The sequence below is a fragment of the Eurosta solidaginis genome, chromosome 4 (genome assembly GCF_040869045.1).
Source record: "Eurosta solidaginis isolate ZX-2024a chromosome 4, ASM4086904v1, whole genome shotgun sequence".
NCBI lineage: Eukaryota > Metazoa > Arthropoda > Insecta > Diptera > Tephritidae > Eurosta > Eurosta solidaginis.
The window spans coordinates 264452800-264471950 of NC_090322.1; positions in this window are offsets into that span (position 1 = coordinate 264452800).

Genomic DNA, 19151 nt, shown 5'->3' on the forward strand with positions numbered 1-19151 from the left:
TTTAATTGTCTGATCAACGCCCTAGATTGATAAGGAGTGTGATGACTAGTACCTAGGACCTACCTAATTATTTTCTAGCTTTTCGTATTATTATTATTTCATGTAAGTATTGTTTTCAATAAAACCGTTTAACTTAAAAATTTTTTTTAATTATTTTTTTAATATTTACCTTAAACTCGTTTAGGTATGTATATCTGTTCACTATATATTTCTTATCTTATACAGCGCATTATTTGGAGATTACGAGTGGGATAAGATTATTGTTCAGCCCCATTCATGAAAGGTATGAATTCTTCGGCTAAGCCGAAGACAGACCCGTCCTTACTTGTTCTTTTTTCATTTACCGCACAACGGCAGCCGTATGCTTTCATCACTATTGGCTCAAGTGTCATTTGCAACCCAACGAAGAGTGCACTCAAGTACACACATCCATACTTACAAACATACGAGTACAAGCGCTTATGAGGCTGAATGTCCCATTGCGGTACTTAAGCTAGAATGCACAAATGCACAAATACACAGACCAAATACCCACCAAAAAGTTGATGCCTAGTATCAAGCTTTTTTTCGTTTGAACAAATTGCTATTATTATAAGGTGTGAAATTTGTACTGGTTTATACCCGGTACAAAAAGAAACCAACTACATGTGGGTTTCCAAAGAACCAACAGGCAATATTATATGTTTATGTTATTTGAAGAAAGCTGACGAATTCTGCATGCAAATGACCGCAAAATATTCAGAGGTGATTGTTAATATAATGGAGATTTCTCCAGGATCACCCGAAATAAAAACGCAGAAAAGACCAAAAGTAATAACAACGAAGGTTTATGCAATGTGATAAATGATTTAATCCAAGTAATTTTTAGATGAGTATTGATTACAATTTATGAAATATACAATACGTATCAAAAGAAACGTGTTCAACTTAGTGAGATCTTTTAGGGAGAGAGATAACAAAAGACGGAAGAATAATTACAAAATCCGTCATGTTTTTAATTATGACATACAAGAAACGAAATGTAGTTGACACATTGTAAAAGACAATTAGATTGCTAAAAGTGAAAACCTCAACAGTGATAATATCTGCAGTACTTGTCAACTAATTTTAGTCAACAGCTGTATTTAACTGTTATACTAAAATATATCCAATCAGCGATCACCCAAAACCAATTAAAAGCCAACCGCAGACGCCTTTCATTTGGAATGCATGAAATTAGATCTTGCCGAGGGAGAGAAAACATTTATTTTCATATTGTTGCACATATAAGCAGTTCGATTCTTCACTATGCTGCTAGTGAATAAATATACAACAAACGCTAAGCAATCAAGCACATATACATGTTATCACGAAAGCAAGTAGCCATATACACATTTAAACAACAAAGCTAACCGCGAAGATAAACACATATATGCAGTCAGTAGCAAGAAGAAGAAAGAAACATACATGCAGTCAGTAGAAAAGAAGAAGAAAGGGAAATATTCACAACAGAAAGAGAAATACTAATCAACAACTAAGAGCGAAGGTGACATTATCCACGCGTACATATGTATATAGCTAAATGACCAACTTTAAATGCAGACACAAAAAATAAATAAGCACCTATTTTAGGCGAACGAAGCGACTGAGAGTATAAAATCAGCGCAAGCTTGGAAATGGTGAATAAATTTGATTTTAGCTCGCTATAAGTGAAGTACGCGAGTTAATTAATTGTGAAATACTACTACCCTAGTAGTGTTGCACAATAAAGAACATTTTGCTATACTAAATATTTGAGTTATTTATTCTACAGATCAGCGGTTTGAACGATAACAGAAATTTGCTAAATAATCAAGAGTTTCTTGAAATATTATACCTACAATTGTTAAACTGCATTTTTACCCGCCCAAGTTCATTAGTGGTAGCCTCAGTATCCTTATAACACTATTAACCACATAAAGCAAACACCAACAGCGTTTCAAGTGCAAAGCTGGGCATGTAATATTCGGTTTCACCCGATCTTAGACTTTCTTACTTGTTAACAATAATATTTTTGGTTTACTCGATATTTTATCAGTAATATATGTATATGCCGGAAACAAAATCTTAGTATGAAGACGATAAATAATTTGTTTGCATATTTCAAGGCGCAAATTTCATTTCGTATTCTTCCTGTATTTTTAAGTTCACTGTGGCGATAAGCCTGTCCGAAAGCATCTCTAATGATGTTTTGCTTTAGTAATGTTTGAAAACTGTAAAAATTCATACCACTTGCCCCGTTATAACACTGGAATATAATATTTAGAACACTGTGGGAAGCCTGAAAGTGTGTATGTACGTGAAAACTAAAAGCGCAAGTTTTTTCTAGGGAATTTGCCGCCTCTGATTTCATGGTGAAGAAATTGTTTTCATATACCTTACATTTGTAAAAATTTGCAATTCTTTTAGAATTTAATTTTCTTATCACAGGTGTTCTAATGTCCATGTTCAGCCTCGGCCCACAAAAATACCTGATTCTAAAAAAGTACCCCGTTAGTGAAAAGTACCCGGCTCTGAAAAAGTACCCGATCATCAAAAACTTCTCGGTAAAAAAAAGTACACGGTACTTAAGAATGTACCACTCTTGAAGGAGTTTCAGGACTCGAAAAACCTAATGGTTCTGAAAAAGTACTAGATCCTTAAAATCTACCCTGTTCAAAAAAGTATCCAATTCTAAAATGGTACCTAGATCCAAAAAAGTAACAGGTGAAAACGAGAATGTGGTTCAAAAAGGGAGCCGATTTTTGAAAAGTGTTCGGTTCTGAAAAAGTATTCCATTTTAGTATTCTGTGCAATAAGATAGTCGGTTCTGAAAAAGTATTTGGTTCAAAAAAGTTCTGGATTCGAAGGAGTATCCGGTTGTAGAAAATATCTAGCTCAAAAAACTACTGGGATTTTAAAAAAGTACCCGGTTCTAAAAATTAGCCTGTCATGGATTTATATTCATATAATCTTTATGTGTTGCTTCTGGAGTGAAGCCATTTTGCTTGTTTTATGCCGGCTGTAGTTTTTTGAAGCAGAATAATAAACAAAAATCCAGCATTATCAGTGATTTGCACCAGATGGAGCAACACTGAATAAATATAGTTGGTAAAAAGGAATAGAAGTAGCAAATTTGCCAGTCAAACAAACCACCGCTGTATAGCTAAATGGTTAGCGCAGCATGCCTAAAGCGTACTGATGATGAAGACTTAGCACCCTTCGAAATGGATCTATCTGCGCAGCTATGGCAGGTTGTCTGAAAAATTTTCTACTTACTATTCCAAAAACAAAATACAATTTTTCAAATTTATAAAAATTCAAAAATAACAATAATTATCATTAAAAAAAAATTATTGTTCTGGCCTTGAGCTCGATTCGAACCTTGAATGATTTATCAATAGGCCGATAAAAACAAAAACAATTGAAAAATTAAAAAATAACAATAATTATCATTAGAAAAAAATTGTTGTTCTGGCCTTGAGCTCGAATCGAACCTAGAATCATTTATCAATAGGCCGATAAAAACAAAAACATTTGAAGTTTTTCCTATTCATTTTTATAAATCCACTTTGGAAATGAAATACCATTGATTTAAAGCTCTTCTTTGCATAGATATAGCTTATTTTATTCGTACGACCCTTTTAAAAATCTTGTATATAAAAGTGGGCGTGGTCGTTAACCGATTTCGTTAATTTTTCTTCAAAGCATTCCTCCAAAGGCAACCCCTCTGCGAATTTTGTTACGATAGGTTTAACGATTTTTGATTTATGATTAATAATATTTGTAAATTGATTTTATAACAAGTGGGCGGTGCTACGCCCACTTTAAAAAATTATTTCCAAATTTTTATCAAGAGTCTCAATATCAGTCCAAACGTCAAATTTAAACATTCTAGGTGTATTATTTACTAAATAATCAGGTTTTTTATGTTTTCCAAAATGTTATATATATAAAAAGTGGCCGTGTTTATCATCCGATTTCGCTCGTTTTCAATACCAATATATCCTGGGTCCAGATAAGCATGCGTACCAAATTTGGTAAAGATATCTCAATATTTACTCAAGTTATCGTGTTAACGGGCAGACGGACGGACGGACATGGCTCAATCAAATTTATTTTCGATACTGATGATTTTATGGAAGTCTATATCTGCCTCGATTTCTTTATACCTGTACAATCAAAGTTATAATACCCTGTGTACAAGTACAGTAAAAATATGTTTTTCGAGAATATTAGTAAAAACAAGTAAGGAAGCCTAAGTTCGGGTGTAACCGAACATTACATACTCAGTTGAGAGCTATGGAGACAAAATAAGGAAAATCACCATGTAGGAAAATGAACCTAGGGTAACCCTGGAATGTGGTTGTATGACGTGTGTATCAAATGGAAGGTATTAAAGAGTATTTTAAGAGAGAGTAGGCCATAGTTCTATGGATGGACGCCATTTAGGGATATCGCCATAAAGGTGGACCAGGGCTGACTCTAGAATTTGTTTGTACGATATGGGTATCAAATGAAAGGTGTTACTGAGCATTTTAAGAGGGAATGGGCATTAGGTCTATAGGTGGACACCTTTTCGAGATATCGCCATTAGGGTGGGCCAGGGGTGACTCTAGAATGGGTTTGTACGATATGGGTATCAAACGAAAGGTGTTACTGAGCATTTTAAGAGGGAGTGGGCATTAGGTCTATATGTGGACGCCTTTTCGAGATATCGGTATTAGGGTGGGCCAGTGGTGACTCTAGAATGTTTGTACGATATGGGTATCAAACGTAAGGTGTTACTGAGCATTTTAAGAGGGGGTGGGCATTAGGTCTATAGGTGGACGCCTTTTCGAGATATCGCCATTAGGGTGGGCAGGGGTGACTCTAGAATGTGTTTGTACGATACTGGTATCAAATGAAAGGTGGTAATGAGTATTTTAAAAGGGAGTAATCCTTAGTTCTATAGGTGGACGCCTTTTCGAGATATCGCTATAAAGGTGGACCAAGGGTGACTCTAGAATTTTTGTACGATATGGGTATCAAACGAAAGGTGTTACTGAGCATTTTATGAGGGAGTAGGCATTAGGTCTATAGGTGGACACCTTTTCGAGATATCGCCATTATGGTGGGCCGGGGGTGACTCTAGAATGTTTGTACGATATGGGTATCAAACGAAAGGTGTTACTGAGCATTTTAGGAGGGAGTGGGCATTAGGTCTATAGGTGGACGCCTTTTCGAGATATTTCCATTAGGGTGGGCAGGGGTGACTCTAGAATGTGTTTGTGCGATATGGGTATCAAATGAAAGGTGGTAATGAGTATTTTAAAAGGGAGTAATCCTTAGTTCTATAGGTGGACGCCTTTTCGAGATATCGCCATAAAGGTGGACCAAGGGTGACTCCAGAATGTTTGTATGATATGGGTATCAAACGAAAGGTATTACTGAGCATTTTAAGAGGGAGTGGGCATTAGGTCTATAGGTGGACGCCTTTTTGATATATCGCCATTAGGGTGGGCCGGGGGTGACTCTAGAATGTTTGTACGATATGGGTATCAAACGAAAGGTGTTACTGAGCATTTTAAGAGGGAGTGGGCATTAGGTCTATAGGTGGACACCTTTTCGAGATATCGTCATTAGGGTGGGCCGGGGTGACTCTAGAATGTTTGTACGATATGGGTATCAAACGAAAGGTGTTACTGAGCATTTTAGGAGGGAGTGGGCATTAGGTCTATAGGTGGACGCCTTTTCGAGATATCGCCATTAGGGTGGGCCAGGGGTGACTCTAGAATGTGTTTGTACGATATGGATATCAAATTAAAGGTATTAATGAGGGTTTTAAAAGCGAGTGGCCCTTAGATGTATATGTGAAGGCGTTTTCGCGATATCGACCAAAATGTGGACCAGGTGATCCAGAAAATCATCTGTCGGGTACTGCTAATTTATTTATATATGCAATACCACTAACAGTATTCCTGCCAATATTCCAAACGCTGTTGATTTCGCCTTGTAGAACTTTTTCATTTTCTTCTACTTAATATGGTAGGTGCCACACCCATTTTACAAAGTTTTTTCCAAAGTTATATTTTTCTTCAATAAACCAATCCAATTACCATGTTTCATCCCTTTTTTCGTATTTGGTATAGAATTATGGCATTTTTTTCATTTTTCGTAATTTTCGATATTGATAAAGCGGGCGTGGTTATGGTCGGATTTCAGCCATTTTTTATACCAAGATAAAGTGAGTTCAGATAAGTACGTGGACTAAGTTTAGTAAAGATATATTGGTTTTTGCTCAAGTTATTGTGTTAACGGCCGAGCGGAAGGACAGACGGTGGACTGTGTATAAAAACTGGGCGGCTTCCACCGATTTCGCCCATTTTCACAGAGAACAGTTACCGTCATAGAATCTATGCCCCTACCAAATTCGAGAAGGATTGGTCAATTTTTGTTCGAATTATGGCATTAAAAGTATTCTAGACAAACTAAATGAAATGGGCGGAGCCACGCCCTTTTTGAAATTTTCTTTTATTTTTGTATTTTGTTGCATCATATCATTACTGGAGTTGAATTTTGACTTAATTTACTTATATACAGTAAAGATATTAAATTTTTTGTTAAAATTTGAATTAAAAAAAATTTTTTTTTAAAAAGTGGGCGTGTTCTTCATTCAAATTTGCTAATTTTTATTTAGCACATATATAGTAATAGTAGTAACGCTCCTGCCAAATTTCATCATGATATCTTCAACGACTGCCAAATTACAGCTTGCAAAACTTTTAAATTACCTTCTTGTAAAAGTGGGCGGTGCCACGCCCATTATCCAAAACTTTACTAATTTTCTATTCTGCGCCATAAGTTCAACTCACCTACCAAGTTTCATCGCTTTATCCATCTTACGAAATATTCGATATCGAAAAAGTGGGCGTGGTTATAGTCCGATATCGTTCATTTTAAATAGCGATCTGAGATGAGTGCCCAGGAACCTACATACCAAATTTCATCAAGATACCTCAAAATTTACTCAAGTTATCGTGTTATCGGGCAGACGGACGGACGGACGGACATGGCTCAATCAAATTTTTTTTCGATACTGATGATTTTGATATATGGAAGTCTATATCTATTTCGATTCCTTTATACCTGTACAACCAACCGTTATCCAATCAAAGTTAATATACTCTGTGAGCTCTGCTCAACTGAGTATAACAAGGAGATGTTAATTTCTCAATATACCAACTTCGATCCAGCCGTATTATAAAATTTTGGCCATCTAATAACCGCTTACACCATTTCTGGATACAAACACGAAAGACATATGCGAATATACACAATAAATTTGAGAAAACATACATACCGATCCAAGAAATGGTTATCCATGGTAAGTCGCAAATACATATGCATGCATATATGCACACACACAAAGTTGTTTGAATTCAAAAAGATAGCATTGAGACTTACAATAAGGCGCTGAGGCGCTTACCTTTGTGGCGACTGAGGATTTATGCGCGACAGACTTGAAATTAGATCGCACCGCTTACGTTGGCGAAGTGGCATGCAAAAGTGATGACGATAAACAACAAGGAAAAAAATTAAAGAAAAAAAAAACTTTTTTAAAAATAAGCTTTTATTATTGGTTAATAAAATTAACTAAAAAGTAAACAATAAATTGACTAAAGAAATATAACACTTTATAAGTTCATTGTAAGCTTTTACGATAATTAGGCTTTTTCGTCTGCGACAAAAGAATTCTATATTGTACATAAATATATATTTTTAACATTAAAACTTTACACCTAAATTATTAAATCTTACAGTTTATATCACAGTCCTAATTGTTCTAATAAAAAACGTGTTGAATTTTGATGGTATAATTAAGAACATTTAGGATCTCCTTTTCTTGCTATCGCAATGTAAGACGCTTTTATTAGAACAATTAGGACTGTGATATAAACTCTAAGGTTTAATAATTTAGGTGTAAAGTTTTAATGTTAAAAATATATATTTATGTACAATATAGAATTCTTTTGTCGCAGACGAAAAAGCCTAATTATCGTTTAAGCTTACAATGAACTTATAAAGTGTTATATTTCTTTAGAGTCAATTTATTGTTTACTTTTTAGTTAATTTTATTAACCAATAATAAAAGCTTATTTTTAAAAAAGTTTTTTTTTTCTTTAATTTTATTTTTTACTTTTTAGTTCGTTTTATTAACAAGTAATAGAAGCTTGTTCTTAGAAAAGCCTTTTTCTTAAATTTAATTTAAATAGGAATTTTTTTAAATGTTTAGTAGGGTAAAATATTGTTTAAATTAGTTACGTAATCTTTACTTAGTTATTTGTAACGTTTCTCATTCTTTCCATTTCTTTTAATGCATCAACTTACTTTTTAGTTAATTTTATTAGCCAATAATAAAAGCTTATTTTTAAAAAAGTTTTTTTTCTTTAATTTTATTATATCATAATCCGAATATATTGGGGCATATTCATAATCGAAATAAAATGTGACTAAGTTAGTTGAAGCATTTTTGACAGAGAGCACATATAAAATTATGTCAAACAGTGTTAAATAACTTAACTTTGCCTATGGCGCGTTCAGTTTACAACTACTTATTGCAGATCTCTCATCTGTGGGTTAAATCTGTTTTAAAATAAAATTCTACTTTCGCTTAGTTAAAATTCCATCGCCAAAAATCTGTAAAACAAAATCAAGTGCGCAGAAAAGTATGCAACACTTACCGATAACAGCCTAACGGCGTTAGCGTTCGTTGTATCACAGAATTTTTACACTTTGAAAATGACGGCTGTTGTTTGCAAGGTTGCATTCCTTTGAGTCTTCGTTTTCACCATCTGGATTAACAAAGTCATGAGCCTGGACATTCGTGCAATTTTAGTGATGTAAATTGCATGGCGCCAGCGCCAATGCGGTGCCAGCTCAATGGTAGCTCATTGACGAAATGACTCCAATCGAATATTTGACGTTACTTAGTAGTGAGTGCGTAGTACATTTCACTTGCGCTATTGAGTGAAACGACTTTTGTGTGTCAGGCACGAGTTTGGTGTTATTGGCGCTACTGACAATGATGACAAAGAGCTGATGGCGGTAGCGCTGGTAGTTCAGCTTTTGAGTTGTATATTTTAAATTTAATGCACAATTAATATGGGTGTGTTTGAGCGGCCAAATAATAACAGTAGTATTGCTAAAGTGCTGCTAAGTTGATGGAATGTCGCTAATTTCCTAGCAATTATCAATAGATTTTCAATATTTCGTTCAACGGGCACGCGTAATTGCCACATCTGCTCAAATATTCCAAGTTTTTCCATTCTTGATTTAACTTAAGCTGTTATGCCAATATTTTTCTGCCAGTTTTTTTCAAATACGTAATTTTTCCAAAAGCAAAATAAATTACAGAAAAGATTACAGAGTTAAACAACCTTGTTGGTTATACACAGAAATACAACAGAGGGTTGTGTCTCGGCTTTTCGCAAGCGTTGAGATTCACCACGCGTGACACGCGTGATTCACCACGTCCAAATATCACAATCCACGGATAGGTACCGGCGGGTTTGTATGGGACTTAGGCTGTTATGCCAAAGTAAATACATATCTTTACCGATAACTGTGTTATCGATTAATTTATCGAATTCTAACAAAGTAGTATTGCATTGTCATCGGAGTTATACATGTGTGCAAAATTTCAGCTCAATCGGACAACGGGAAGTGTATCAAATTTAACTTGCAAGATTCCATTACAGACAACAAAAGTGAAACTAAATAAAAGCTTATAAAAAGCAGAGTGCTCAAACCCTGCAAAATCGCGAGTACTTCATGCATGCATGTATGGAGTACTCGCTATGGACCAAGCGAGTGCTCCAAAATTAACCACAACCCTGCAAAAATCGCGAGTACTCCATGCATGCATGTATGGAGTACTCGCTATGGACCAACCGAGTGCTCCAAAATTAACCACCATAGTGAGGGATTTTAACACCTTAGACTCGGTTACTCCTTCAAATTGAAAATTTTCATTTGTGCTAAGATTATCTACAAATATCTGTGGAGGGGAAATGGGCATATCTCTAGTGGCACTTGCGAAGTAATTGTTCAGTACATTGGGGTCTATTTTACATTCCCCCTGTGCTTCACCATGAACATTCAGCCTTTTCAAATTGCTCCATAATTCCCTTGTCGGTAACGACGGACTAAGTTTGGCATCGCAATACACTCTCTTTGCATTTTTTATAATTACGTTTGCTTTGTTACGGCCAATCTTATACTGTACCCAATCATATGTTGTTCTAGTTCTTCTCCATCTGGCATATAATCTACTTTTAGTTTTTATTGCTGACCTAACTACATTGTTGTACCAGGGGCAAGATGTATTTAAAGCTTTAATATTTCTAAGGGGTACATGCTTATTAAATAATTGGGTTAAATTTGTATTTAAAAAATCAAGTTTTTCGTCTACAGTCTCATATAACCAACATTCAGACCAATTAACGTAAGACAGACTAGCGTGCAAATCACTGACGTTCACCGACTTCAAGTCACGATACACGAAAGTACTACAATTAGGACAATTAAATGACACATCAAGTGCACAAAAAAGCAAGTCATGGTCCGATATAAAAAACATTTGGTCAAATTTTAAAACATGGTCAGAACTGGATGTAATAACAAGATCTAATAGGCTAGAACTAGAGTTGTTGGCATATCTCGTTGGAATGAATCTGTTTACTACAGTGAGACCTGCAGTAGATACATGGTGAAGTAGTTTAGCTGTGTAAGAGTCACTTAAAAGAAGGTTTACATTAAAATCACCACATATAACATAACGCTCATAATCAATTATATACGTAGATAAAACAACAAAAAACGAATCTAACATGCAACACTTATGAGGGTTATACACACATGATACTAATGCTTTAGTTCCGTTGTTAGAAATTTCTGCAATAATAAATTCCGTTTCATTGGGATTTAAAACTACCAAGGTTTTAATTGACAGGTTAGACCTGCAATAAATTGCCACACCTCCGCCTCTTCTGTGTGAGCGGTCATGCCGTATTAAATTAAAGTGGGGAATACTGTAATGGAAGTCAGAAATAGCAGGGTTAAACCACGTTTCCGACACACAAATGGCATCAACTCTAGAGTTTCCAAAAATATCCCTAACATAGTCCAACTTTTCACTGTTGAGACTTCTTGCATTAAAATGTATAACATTAAATCTATTGGACTGGCGGCATAAAATTTCTATTAAAGCTTTATGACTTCCATTAATGTTGCCAGTCGATGTCCTATATTTACTTACTATATATACTTACTATGTATAGCAGCGAACCGAAATATAGCGGTGACAACCTTTATAAAATTTCTATAATTTATTTCTTATTTTTGATATTTTGAGAAAAAACTTTTATAATAGTTAGAAAATCTGTCGAAAATTTCGAACTTTTTATTTGGAGTTCTTTGAGTTTTTTTGCAGTTTTCTACCGCAATAAATTTTATACCAATTTCACAAAGAAACTTATACTATGTACAAACACACACCAAATTGGCAATTTATATAAACTGCCAATTTAAAAAAAAAAATGCGTAATAAATTGTTTCAAACTGCAAATGCAACCTTGTAAAGTGTGTTTATTGAGTAGACTTAAACGTCATTTACGCATGGCTGAACTATATGTTGGCTCATCTCATCAGCTGATTTTATTTCATTTCACTGGTGTAGGGATTGTCAAAAGAAGATGGCAATCTCAAAACGAAACCAAAACATTGAACACATTTTTTTACAACACACAAAAATTTCAAAGTTTTATGTTTTCTTTCCATTCCATTCGCCTAATACCAACACGCACATTTTCACAGTATGCTGTTGCTGTAAAGATGAGCAAATCAGTTATCAAATTACTATTGTGTAATCTAAATTCAGTTGTATGAACACCACTCAATTTAAATCGAAATCGCCTCAACTTATTTGTCTGTTTGAACATAGTATTAGTCGAATCATTTTATTTAATGAAATAATTAAATTTTCCTTTTCACACAGGGCCCCTTACTTCATTAATATCTGCCAGTAACCTCAAATAATGTTACGCTTTTACAAAAAATAGCTAAAATAGATAGTAGCCATTTCCATAAATATAAAATGCATGCGCAACTACTCACAGATGTTGCACCTCTCCAAATATACGCCTATTTTGGAAAAAAGCCACATTAACTTTTGCAGCAAATGCAACGAAATTAAGATTTTCAATTTTTTTGTGTGTTATTTTTGATTGTCTTTTACTATGACAATAAAATATGAAACACCAATCGAAAGAGTAGATTTTTCAACCCAGTAGGCATTCAATACAGAAAGAATAAAATAATTAAGAATTTGTATTATGTTGGAAGGATAAGTTCAATGTAGTAAAACTCATTGTGAATGATAACTAAGTGTGAAGTCGATCGTAGATTTACGAGGTCTGACGCCGTATTGGTATTGGATATTGCTATTCTGATTTCGTTGTAATTGAGTCGCTGACATTAATTCCATCTTGATCGGTTGTGGGATCAGGTTCATCATTCCTGAACTGTGCGCCGCTGTCTCCACTTACTTCATTTAGGAGAGCAGAGAAGTGTTCCTATATAATCGAAGGATTCTCTGGACATTGGTTACAAGGTCGCCGATTTCGCCCTAACAGGAGTTTACCCGGGACTAAAAACTTTCCGCCTCTCGCCAAATTGTGGCGAATTATTCCTGGTGACTAACAGCTCAAGCTACTCGCACTAACTCTTGTTGCGCTCGCTTTAAATGTAGACCTATACATTGGAAGAAAAAGACTGGTAAAATCAACCGAAATACGTGTCAATTCAACCAAAATGTCTGTTAATTTTTATCCATTCCAAAAAGATGTTGAATCAACTGCGCACAAATCGTTGATTCGTAATTGACAGTTTTCGTAGTCAAATGAACAAAAAAAGTTGTTGTTGTTGTTGAGACAGCTTTGTACGAAAGTACCTATGTTGCCATATACATAAATAAATAAACTAATGTAAGGCGCTATAACCTCCGAAGAGATCTAAGGCCGAGCTTCTCCACCAATTTGCGTCGTGCTCCTCTTGGTTTTCCCTACAAATTGGCCGGACGGGACCTACATGTTTTATGCCGACTCCGAACGGCATCTGCGAGTGAGTTTTCACTGAGAGTTTTTCATGGCAGAAATACACTCGGAGCGCTTGCCAAACACTGCCGAGGGGCGACCCCCCTTAGAAAAATTTTCTTCTAATTCAAAAACCTTATTTCTAAAATTTTGATGTTGCTTTGCCCGGGGTGCGAACCCAGGGCATACGGTGTGCAGGCAGAGCACGCTACCATCACGCCACGGTGGCACTTACTAACCGAACGTCAATATGCTGGCACACATTAAACATTAATCACTTTATTATTTTGTTTTATTAAACGCACTTTCACCAAATTTTATATTTTATAATTTATTTAATTTATAGTTATGAACTTCGCTTTGCAAATAGAAATGAAAATAGTAGTCACAAAACTGATTCTCGATTCTTTCAGTTGCACCTCAGCTCATTCTCAATTTCTTCTCTCGCATGTAGTTGCCACGTTTGATTGTTTCGAACAAAACTTGTATAAATGTTTGACATAACATTTTAAATAGAGAACTTGTAAGTTATAGAAAAGTAAAGAATCAAATCGCTAGAAGGTAATTCACCACTGGAGTAACTTTACATGTAATTATGTAATTCGGCAAGTTTAATTTTCGTAGCACTTTAAGTTGAAACGATTCCAAAACAACTCAAACTTTTATGTTGTCGTAAACATCAACATTAAACAAATAAGGAAGGCTAAGTTCGGGTGCAACCGAACATTATATACTCAGTTGAGAGCTATGGAGACAAAATAAGAGAAAATCACCATGTAGGAAAATGAACCTAGGGTAACCCTGGAATGTCGCCTTAGTCCTATAGGTGGACGCCTATTCGAGATATCGCCATAAAGGTGTCCCAGGGGTGACTCTAGAATTTGTTTGTACGATATGGGTATCAAACGAAAGGTGTTAATGGGTATTTTAAAAGGGGGTGGGCCGTAGTTCTATAGCTGGACGCCTTTTCCAGATATCGACCAAAATGTGGACCAGGGTGACCAGAACATCATCTGTCGGGTACCGCTAATTTATTTATATATGTAATACCACGACCAGTATTCCTGCCGTGATTACAAGGGCTTTTGATTTCGCCCTGCAGAACTTTTTCATTTTCTTCTTCTTAATATGGTAGGTGTCACACCCATTTAACGAAGTTTTTTTCTGAAGTTATATTGTGCGTCAATAAACCAATCCAATTACCATGTTTCATCCCTTTTTTCGTATATGGTATAGAATTATGGCATATTTCATTTTCATTTAGTCGGATTTCGGCCATCTTTTATACCAAGATAAAGTGAGTTCAGATAATTACGTGAACTGAGTTTAGTAAAGATATATCGATTTTTGCTCAAGTTATCGTGTTAACGGCCGAGCGGAAGGACAGACGGTCGACTGTATATAAAAAACTGGTCGTGGCTTCAACCGATTTCGCCCTTTTTCACAGAAAACAGTTACCGTCCTAGAATCTAAGCCCCTACCAAATTTCACAAGGATTGGTAAATTTTTGTTCGACTTATGGCATTAAAAGTAGACAAATGAAATGAAAAAGGGGGGAGCCACGCCCGTTATGAAATTTTCTTTTATTTTTGTATTTTTTTGCACCATATCATTACTGGAGTTGAATGTTGACATAATTTACTTATATACTGTAAAGGTATTAAATTTTTTGTTAAAATTTCACTTTAAAAAAATATTTTTTTTAAGTGGGCGTGGTCCTTCTCCGATTTTGCTAATTTTTATTAAGCATACATATAGTAATAGGAGTAACGTTCATGCCAAATTGCATCATGATATCTTAAACGTCTGCCAAATTAAAGCTTGCAAAACTTCTAAATTACCTTCCTTTAAAAGTGGGCGGTGCCACGTCCATTTTCCAAAATTTTACTTAATTTCTATTCTGCGTCATAAGTTCAACCCACCTACCAAATTCCATCGCTTTATCCGTCTTTGGTAATGAATTATCGCACTTTTTCGATTTTGTCGAAATTTTCGATATCGAAAAAGTGGGCGTGGTTATAGTCCGATATCGTTCATTTGAAATAGCGATCTGAGATGAGTGCCCGGGAACCCACATACCAAATTTCGTCAAGATACCTCAAAATGTCCCCAAGTTATCGTGTTAACGGACGGACAGACATGGCTCAATCAAATTTTTTTTCGATACTGATTATTTTGATATATGGAAGTTTATATCTATCTCGATACCTTTATACCTGTACAACCAACCGTTATCCAATCAAAGTAAATATACTCTGTGAGCTCTGCTCAACTGAGTATAAAAAGGATGTTTTTTTTTACTATCTTATTAAATTCGTTCGCGTAAGTGAAAATTCGTAAAAACTTGAACAAAATGTTACTAACTTTGGAAAAATCCTGTTCGTTCAAACAAAACTTTTGCAACAAGAAGGCGCAATTTTGTATTTCGCAGGAGAAATTGCAAAATTGTACCCATAAATAGTATCTCCGGTATCTCATAACTTTTTGCACAGTAAATTCAAAAAAGGGTTTTTCGTTTTGTATTGATAACTGAAAAACTAGTTGTTTGTTTTTTTCCCATTTTGTGTGTTTTTTCGATTTGGTGTTTTTCTTATTTTGATATTTTTTTTTAAACAAGTGGCACCATCGGCATAAGTACAAAGTAGAGAGCGCAGTGAGCGTAAAATTCTCTTTGAAATTTGCTCATGAATTGACTGTTGATCGTTGATTGAATTAACCATAATTCGATCAATTTCGCCGAATCTCCGTTATGTCAAGAACATCAGAACCGATTTTTGTTGATTTTACTAGCACCATTTCTTTCAGTGTAAGAGGCCTATTTTTTCAGTTGCAATGCCTCTTATAAAAAATATATTTCTCATAACTCAATATATTTCTTACCTGATACTCATTTTTATGTCGTTTATAAAAAAAACTTAACACTCCTGCAATTATTTTATTTTGGCAATTTTATTATAATTTTATTCATTTGTCACTTTGACAATTTTGGTTGTACATATTTATTCAATTAAATCTAAATTATGCACATTTTTTTCTATATAGTTTTGACGATTTTTTTAAATTATAAAATGTTTATTACAATAAAGTACGTTTTAGCTTATTTTATATAATTTTAATTTTGTTTCAAAACAAATACAAATTTACTATGGAATATTTTATCCTAATTTAATTACATGTTAATTATTTTATGTATGTATGTATATAAGTTCTTTGTTTATCTCTGCTTGCTTAATCCTACATTTCTCTAACGCTCATACAGATGAAGAAAAAATTGTTTAGTTAATATCTGCTTCAGTTGTGAGTTGCTTTTTGGTATAATAATTTTTTTATTTATTAAATGCCGTATTGTTATTGTATTGTAAATAATTTCTGCGTTCCTTTTTTTGGTTTTTCTTTTTTCTTTTTAAAATGTAGAATGTGTACATAACTAATCATAATGACACCGACGTGATTTGAAAGGTTGGCTTTTATGTTTTAGATTCATATTAAATTACCACATAACCCGATAACAAGTTTACTCAACATAAATATAAAATATATGAAAGAAAAACATTTCATATATTTAGCCATGTTTTTTTCGTGCATATACATCTACATTTGCGGGTTAAAAAAACGCTTATAATTACTAACGTAATTTTAAGGACAGCCATATAGTGGCAATTTTTGAAGACTCGCAATTAACTCTATACAGCGACGCGCGGAGACACGCACCTCTGTTGGTCATAGTGTGTAAGCTTAAGCTGAATCGGTTGCGATGAGTAGAAGTGAAGAATAGTGAGGAGATATAATAGAGAGACATAACTGAAAATAATGTATACAAAGCAGTACTAAATTTTCGCGCACTAATTTCATAAGTGTAGATAAAGTTAAACCCTAAGCAGTCTATATAAAGTTTAAGTGCAATGTATATACATTTAAACAAGTAAAGGTGTCTAAGTTCGGGTGTAACCGAACATTATATACTCAGCGTGAGCTTCAATTGCACATTTCATTTCAGATAAATTACTATTCCACATAACACGTGGCACCGCCCGTTTAAAAAAAAATGTCTCCGCATTTTCTCTTACAATAAAACTTGATAAGTGAAATATCATTGATTCAAAACTATTTTTTGCTAAGTTATAGCTTATTATTCTAGTCTACGACCCTTTTAAACTTGTTTTATATAAGTTGCCGTGGTCTTTAACAGATCCCGTCCATTTCTATTAAAAATATTTCCTGCTATGGGGAAAATCTGTGTACCTAATTTTATTACGATCGGTTAATTTGTATTCGAGTTATGGCTCTCGAAACATAGAAAATTGCTTGGTCATAAAAGGGGCGGTGCCACTCTCATTTTTTTAAAATTTGAAGTTTTTCCTATTTATTGTTATAAATTCACTTGGGAAATGAAATACCATTGATATAAAGCTCTTTTTTGGAAAGATATAGCTTATTTTATTCGTCCACGACCCTTTTAAAAATCGTGTATATATAAGTGGGCGTGGTCCTTAACCGATATCGTTAATTTTTCTTCATAGCATTCCTTATAGTAAAGGCAACCTCTCTGCGGAATTTTGTTACGATAGGTTTAACGATTTTTGATTTATGATAAATAACATCTGTTAAATTGATTTTATCACAAGTAGGCGGTGCTACGCCCATTTAAACAAATTTTTCAAGATTTTTACCAAGAGTCTCAATATCAGTGTACACGTCAAATTTCAACATTCTAGATGTATTATTTACAAAATAATCAGGTTTTTTGTGTTTTCCAAAATGCTATATATATAAAAAGTGGGCGTGGTTATCATCCGATCTCGCTCGTTTTCAACACCAATATATTCTGGATCCAGATAAGCTCGTGTACCAAATTTGGTGAAGATACCTCAATATTTACTCAAGTTATCGTGTTAACGGACAGACGGACGGGCGGACGGACGGAGATGGCTCAATCAATTTTTTTTCGACACTGATGATTTTAATATATGGAAGTCTATAACTATCTCGATTCCTTTATACCTGTACAACCAATCGTTATCCAATCAAAGTTAATATACTCTGTGTGCAAAGCACGCTGTGTATAAAAACATAACTATTATTTGAATCAAGGCTGTGGATTTAGAATGGGTTTCGTAAGTTTATTTTTTCCAAAAAAAAACAATTGCTTATACACGAACTTTAATTCTCCTAAAAACAAAGTTATTGCATTCTTTTTCAGGGATTGCAAGAGAGTAAACAAATTTAACTTATATTGTGCACTTAACTACATAAATGTCGTCTTGGATTTCTCATTTATTTTGATTTTAATAAACTTAACAATGTCTAACATTTTTTTCAAAATTTTTAAAATTTACTTTTTGAATAATATTCTTAGTAATATTTTATAATATACTTTTTTTTGTTTTTTTGCTTAAAATTAAAGTTTTTAGCTTCAATTTCAATAATATATACAAACTTTAACAAGTTTTCCAAGTACTAAAAGTTTTATTTACATATGTGTATGACGATTCATTTTCTATGTTGTAACTAGTTTTTATTTTTATTTTTGAATAAAGAACTGAACATTTTTTTTGTTTTATGATATATATATCGGCGCTCTGATGTTTGTGAGTGTACCTAGCCTGTAGCAGCAATGTAGGAGTATTGCATACATATATGTATGTCTGGAATAGAAAATAGAAAATTTTTCAGACACCTGCGCATATAGATCCATTTCGAAGGTTGCTAAGCCTTCATCGCCAGTACGCGTTAGGAACGCTGTGCTGAACATTTAGCCACACAGCGTTGGTTTTCTTGAATGATAAATTTCTACTTCCTTTCCTCTTAACCAACTATATTTAATCAGCGCTGTGCCATCTGTTGCCTATCGCTGATAATGTTGTTAAAAAAACAATAATCAACATTAAAATTATTGTTCTGGCCTTGAGCTCAAATTCGCACCTGGAATAATTTTTTGAAAAAATAATTTTAAAGCATTAAAAAAAATTTATTATTGCAATAGTCTTTACTAGTCATACTTTAAGAACTGGGTCACCAAAA